Here is a 6,667-nt window from a genome sequence, read left to right as displayed (position 1 = left end):
AGTGACAGTGCTCTCTGCTCTGTTGCCGGCGGGAGAGCGCACTGCTTTGTGCACATCATGGCTGATAACTTTTTATCTGTAGGCTTCCTAAGTATCAATTCTTGTAATCAGAACTTTCTTTTTTTCATTTTAGATGCTTCGGATCCTATGAAACAATTTCATCGGTTTCTGAAGAGCCATTGCCGTAAGTAACTGGTGTAATCATGGTCCACGACTTTCAATGTTTGTAGTTCTCAGCTACTTTTCACTATGAGACATAGATGCAGTCAGAGGTTTAACTTGAACTTCTTGGGCCCCAATGCAAAATATGTAATAGGGCCCCTCAGCTGCTATAACCATTTGTAATAGTGATGAATATATATGTGGCAGGTGAGGGTGTCACAATGCGACTGCTCGCTCTACACCCCCTATAGCTATATGTAAATGTCCATCTCGGATACCAGCAAACTATTTTTTCCTAAGTAATCTATATAGTTATGCTCCTGAATGCTATCATATGTCATTGCATTTAAAGGGAATCTGTCATCCATTTTTAGTGATATCATGTAAAGATATCACCCATTTGTGCGTCCCATAAGGATTCTATTAGGATTTTTGATTCCCCCTGACCCTGCACCTTTGATGCATAAATACCTTTTTTATCTTGGTGGAGATGTATGTAAATCGCCGCCGTCAGGTCCGATAGGCGTGGCTTATTCGCCTTCTCCCCCACCCCACCTCGGCTTGCTGAACGTAATCTTCATCTGTGAATATCACAGATAACGACTTCCGGGGCATAGACCACGCTGGAAAATACCGGCGCATGAGCAGTACCGATTATATGCTTCGCCCACAGTTGGGCAAAGCATACTGCGCAGGCGCCAGAGGCCTTTTCAATGTGCAAGCACGGAAAGCAACGTTATCTGTGATATTCACAGATGAAGATTAAGTTCAGCAAGCCGAGGAGTGGGGGAGGCGAATAAGCCCCGCCCCTTGGACCGGACGGCGGCGATTTGCATACATCTCCACCAAGATAAAAAAAAGGTATTTATGCATCAAAGGTGCGGGGTCAGGGGGAATCAAAAATCCTTATAGAATCCTTATGGGACGCACAATTGGGTGATATCTTTACATGATATTACTAAAATGGGTGACAGATTCCCTTTAATAACGAGACACACTGTATACATGTTATCCATCAAGTAAGAACTTTCATCGCTGCATTTGCATTAATACTGGAAAAAAATGAATACGGTATATATTTTAGAATTAGTCTGACAAGCTAACGTTAAAAGAATTTCTAACACTTTTTCTGTTCAGAGAATTATCAAGTTTCAAGGGTTTATCTATTGTTCATTTCATGCCTCTCTGTGTCGTAACACATTGGTTCCCATTACACAATTACTGCCCCGCACCCTTCACTTGTCTGTCTAAAGGGGTAAATATTTGTCAGAAAGGAGGTAATGAAGAGAATGTCAGAAAAGGAACAATATATGGATAGTTATGGCACTTTCAGTCACTTGGTATAAAACATGGCTGCATATACTGTACGTAATGATAACTGATGGAGGAGCCAAAAATAAAAGACGTATGAGGTCATTTCTGAGAGAGTTACTGAATATAGTCTATGTTATGTGTCCAGTAGTGAAGAAGAGGAACAAGCAGTGGCCATGGATGCCACAGAGTTGGAGATGACAGAGGAAGCCCACAGTGCAGAGACCACCAGACTGTAAGTAGAGAGATAGTGACATATACAGATATTATTGGCCCTATATGATTTTAGATATTTATTAGTAACTGATGAATGACTTGTTATCACTGGGCAGAGACTGAGGAGGATATAAAACATGGATGTACATATTGGGGGCTAGTGACTTTTGGGGTCCCCTACACCAGAGTTACAGTAAGCACAATTTTCTGAGCGCCTGGTCTTTTCTGATTATGCCTGCTCCAATGTGGCCACGAGGCACTGAAAACAGACACCAGCCCCTCTATCTTCAACCTTGTTAGTCAAAGTGGCCATCCGGAAAACTGTTTCCAGTGCTCACTGGCCAATTTGGGGAGGAAAGAAAAACGTGGATTTCTCTGGAATAAGACATCGGTTCGCAGACATAAATATATCATTTTATTCAGCTTTCCATGATCTGTATGGCCATATAGACGGCATAGGAGGGTTGACCCTACTGACAGATTCTCTTTAAGTCACTGCATTTACTTAGGACACACAAGTATCTCTGTTTCTAATGAAAACTTTATTTTTGTCACAGGCCAGAAGTAAAGACTGCGTGCGCCGACACAAAGCCGATCCCGTAAGTAATAAGAGCGATCGTGGCTGCATTTACTCTAACGAGACCGTGGGCTTTAGATCGATGACGTCACATTGTGACATAAGCGCAGGACGTTACACAGGATAATATCGCTGTATATATCCTCAAAGACTGATCACAATATCCTCAAAGACGGATCACAATGATAGTGTGAACTGTCTGGGTCTCAATTTGTTTGCTTTGGATTTTTTTTTTCAGATGCAAACGTAAATGGTGGATACCAAAATGTTTCAGGAGGACGAACAGGACCCAGGTCAAAAACATGTAGGTACCTTAACCTCTTCCCACTTATGGACATGTCCTTATGTCCTAATTGCTGTTTTCTAGATGCAAAAGTATTCAATGATTCATCCCGGCAGGAGATCAGTCCCATGCAAATGCTTGTGAAACCGATATTTCTACAATGAGCTAATAATCAGTAATGACATCTATCCATCTATCTGTATCATGTAGAAATGTATAGGAAAGAGATTATGTTTATTGTCTGTGTCCTTATGGGCCCAGGATTTTTCCCGATAATTATTTTACAAGGTATTTATAGAATCATAGAATCATAGAATCATAGAATCGTAGAGTTGGAAGGGACCTCCTGGGCCATCTGGTCCAACCCCCTGCTCAAAGCAGGATTTGCTAAATCATCCCAGTCAGATGTCTGTCCAGCCTCTGTTTGAAGACTTCCATTGAAGGAGAACTCACCACTTCTCGTGGCAGCCTGTTCCACTCATTGATCACTCTAACTGTCAAAAAGTTTTTTCTAATATCTAATCTGTGTCTCCTCCCATTCAGTTTCATCCCATTGCTTCTAGTCTTTCCTTGTGCAAATGAGAATAAAGTTGATCCTTCTACAATGTGACAGCCCTTTAAATATTTGTAGACAGCTATTAAGCTATTATTTGTGATCATTTCTGCTATTTCTCCAGCAGCAGAAGTGACAGCAGCAAAAAAGTGCGACGTCCACCAAAGTAAGGAAAAGCTTCCCCCATTGTTGTATGTGAAATGTTGTGACACTGAGGCTCCTGATATTAGGGGTAGAAACATTTTGTGTCTTCCCTTTATATCTTTATACTATATTGTATATTTTAATGGAAGAAGCTATTATATAAATGTCTATCCATACGCCCTATAGTGAAAGAAAAGCATTTCCCTTCTCAGTACTCTACGTCTAAACTCACTAACCCTCTCACCCTTTCTTCTCCCTTCTAAACACTATTCACCAATTTTTTCGCTTCCTCTTAGGGTCCTCAGACCATTTTTATGCTGCTTCGGGATCACAACAACAGATTAAAGAAAAAAAAAAGGTAACTATGGAGACACACAGGGGCAGAATGGAGACTTGGGGTCAGAATGTGACAGTGAGACACAGGAGGGGGCAGAATGTGAGACACAAGGGCAGAATGTGAGACACAGGAGGGGGCAGAATGTGAGACACGGGGCAGAATGGACACGGGGCAGAATGTGAGACATGGGGGCAGAATGTGACAGTGAGACAGGGGTCTCAAGGGGGCCCCAAAAATTTTGCCAGTATGGGGCCCCGAAATTCCTAGTGGCAGCCCTGTATAGGAGGGGAGGTCACATTGCAATATTCAATATCAGGAATGATCTAACTTTGTTGCTTGAGCTCCATATCTAGGAGTCCTGCCAGCTGCTGTAATAATATTTCTCCTGTTTCATCATCCCATCGTTGAGCCGAGTTTTCCAATCTGGCTTATAAAGTGCCGAAGTACCGGTGGTGCGCATGTGCGGGACAGAAGGACAGGCTGCATCCCAAGCTGTATCTAGAGCAGCGGCCCTTGTGGTCATGTGATGAGACTCCCTTCCGCGTAAGACTCCGGTCACATTGTCTGACGTCACACGCTGCATGACTTGTTCAGAGAGTTGAGCCTGATCCGAAACTCTAACCATAGCATACATCAATAAAGTCTGGCTCTTTATCTACGCACATATTTTTACTGCTCTATTAGCCAGTTTGTGCCGAAACAAGCACAAGCACCAGGGTTGGTGTCATGTCTGACGTAGGATAGTCCATGGGTATATAACATATACTGTATAGTTAGAGCTATTCAACTGCCTATTACTCCATGGTATTTCCATCATGCTCTGTGTCCACTTTCTTGCCTATACTGACTCAGATCTTTTGACATGCACTTATATCATGTTTCAGGTGATATTTATGTGCACTTTTGAGCTGTTCGTATATTGAGTTACCTTTATAGCCTGGACCCCTACACAACCATTTATGTAATGCGTTGCCTCCTGCTGTGTGCCGTCATCCACTGCATGACTCACTTTTTAATTTGTTATCTATGTAACCTTTATGATCTACTAAATTATTATTTTTTTTTACACAAAGTGCCACCACTCAAGATCTGGAAGTGACCCCTTCTGTACATCCCGACCACCAGCTGGCCTCCATTCAGGAGAAGGGGAGACGCAGGCACGGCGCTTCTTTGACCCACATTAAGAATGTGTCGGAGTGGGGCTGGGACTGCCAGCTGCTTCCTCCACTACGATGCTTGTCCCTGCACAGGAGTCCAGAGAATCGTTGACTGCATCAACCCATGGAGGCTCTGCTGATGAAGCAGACAGGTTGTTGAGGCACACTTCAAGCCATGGCGATTCTTCAGTAGGTCTTCTACGAAGATTGGCTGTCAGGTACCCCATGTATGAATACCATTTCTGAAGGAAGAAAGGATGGCAGACAAGCAGGAGCAGGGATCAAGCCATGAAGAAGTTCTCCAGGTACAGATACTCCTTCCGGTCCTTGCTAGCTTTTTATCCCCTTAACAGATGGTCAGATGAAAACCCTACTGCCCAATGATCCCATTATCACTTGGCAGCAGATTAATATTCCCCCCAGCAGTATCCTTGACACAGGTCATAACTTTGATGGAATCTAAGCCTGTTACCCATTAACCAATCTGCCCATATTAGGTGGAAAAAACAATCATTTGGGGCAGAAGATGTCTTTCAAAAATGATCTGTCATTAGCTTTCCTTTGGGATACTTATCATCTTATATGGATCTCTCTTTACTGGGAACATTTCTAAATACATCAATGAGGGATTAAAACTTGTGATGGAAAGTTCGCCCTCTTATCTACATGGCACAGCAGACTTGTTACCGAAGATGAATGTGTTATACACCGATGATGCCATCATGCTTGTGAGGTGCATCGGGCACTTTAAGGCTGTGTGCACACGATGCAGATTTGCAGCGGATCCGCAGCGGATTTTACCGTACATATCCGCATTGTGATGTACAGTAGCCTTAAAATCAATGAAAAAAAAAAACGCTGTGCAGACGCTGCGGATTTTTCCGCGCGGTTTTCCCAGCGGTACAAAATCCGCAGCATGTTACTTCTTTTGTGCGGTTTTCCATCTCCCCTGTCACCAAATCCGCAGGGGGAAAACCGCAGTGGAAAACCGCACAAAAAACGCAATAAAACCGCAGGAAAAATGGAAGAAATCCGCAGGAAAAATGCAGGTCATTTGACCTGCGGATTTCTTCCATTCTGCGCGGAAAAATCCGCAGGGCTAAAAAGTCCGTCTGCACTCAGCCTAATGGCTTGTATTCTGCATCTTATTTATTATCTATTGCCAACGTTAAACAAAATAAGGCAGAACTGGTTACTCAACACTTGGATCTTGTGCTCCCTCACTCTTTTTTTTGTATTTAATGTGCCTTTCTACCTACTACTTGGGAGCTCAGCTATGGGGGCTGTGGGAGTGAGACCCTTTACTGTCAGATCATCACTCATCAGTGGTATCATCTTTTGGGCATGCAGGATTCACTTTAGGACCTTTGAATGTGAGTTATACCCAGCGTCCAATAATCTGTGGTATCGCCAAACATCAGTCATATACACTTTGGTTCCTTCCTGTATTCACAAAGCTTGAGTTGACGATATGGAGAAAAATCACCCTGCCTGACATATGTATTGTTACTGAGATTAGTATAGACATGTCTTGGCAAGCGGACCTAACAATGCTTATTTTTTCCCTTCTTTTTTTATAGTCATCAGACACAAGATAGCAATGGACCATCATTGGAAGAGAACAAAAGAGCTGGACATTGTCATTTGAATATTTGTCATCAATAAAAAAAACTTATGTTTTATCATATGTATTATGTATCTGAGTTCAGTCCAAATATTTCATGATATTTTGGGTGAGATGGAAGGAAAGTGATGCAAGAAAATTAAATGAACACATATAGTTGTCATGATATTCAAACTTAGACAAAAACTGGTTAAAGAAGCAATATATTTCCTAATTAATTAAAGAAATGGCCGGAGTGAGCCTCCCGGCCCCCTGTAGGTGGCGTGGGCGGAGGCCATCATGACGGGGGGGTTGGAAGGTTTA

The 6,667-nt window shown here is 42.6% G+C and overlaps 2 long non-coding RNA genes across 2 annotated transcripts; both read left to right on the top strand.

Moving 5' to 3' along the window:
- Positions 1–1,621: 1,621 nt before the first annotated feature.
- LOC141092762 (uncharacterized) lies at positions 1,622–3,269 on the top strand. Its single transcript, XR_012232901.1, has 4 exons — positions 1,622–1,708; positions 2,247–2,288; positions 2,505–2,570; positions 3,227–3,269. It is a non-coding gene; the product is annotated as an uncharacterized lncRNA (long non-coding RNA).
- A 264-nt stretch (positions 3,270–3,533) lies between these two features.
- Positions 3,534–6,397, top strand: LOC141092761 (uncharacterized). The gene is made up of 3 exons (XR_012232900.1): positions 3,534–3,604; positions 4,657–5,045; positions 6,321–6,397. It is a non-coding gene; the product is annotated as an uncharacterized lncRNA (long non-coding RNA).
- Positions 6,398–6,667: the final 270 nt, after the last annotated feature.

Source organism: Dendrobates tinctorius, unplaced genomic scaffold, assembly GCF_039654945.1.
Source record: "Dendrobates tinctorius isolate UK_male_01 unplaced genomic scaffold, ASM3965494v1 ptg000060l, whole genome shotgun sequence".
Taxonomy (NCBI): domain Eukaryota; kingdom Metazoa; phylum Chordata; class Amphibia; order Anura; family Dendrobatidae; genus Dendrobates; species Dendrobates tinctorius.
The sequence above is the reverse complement of the archived record's forward strand: the minus strand, read 5'-3'. Positions and strand labels throughout refer to the sequence as shown.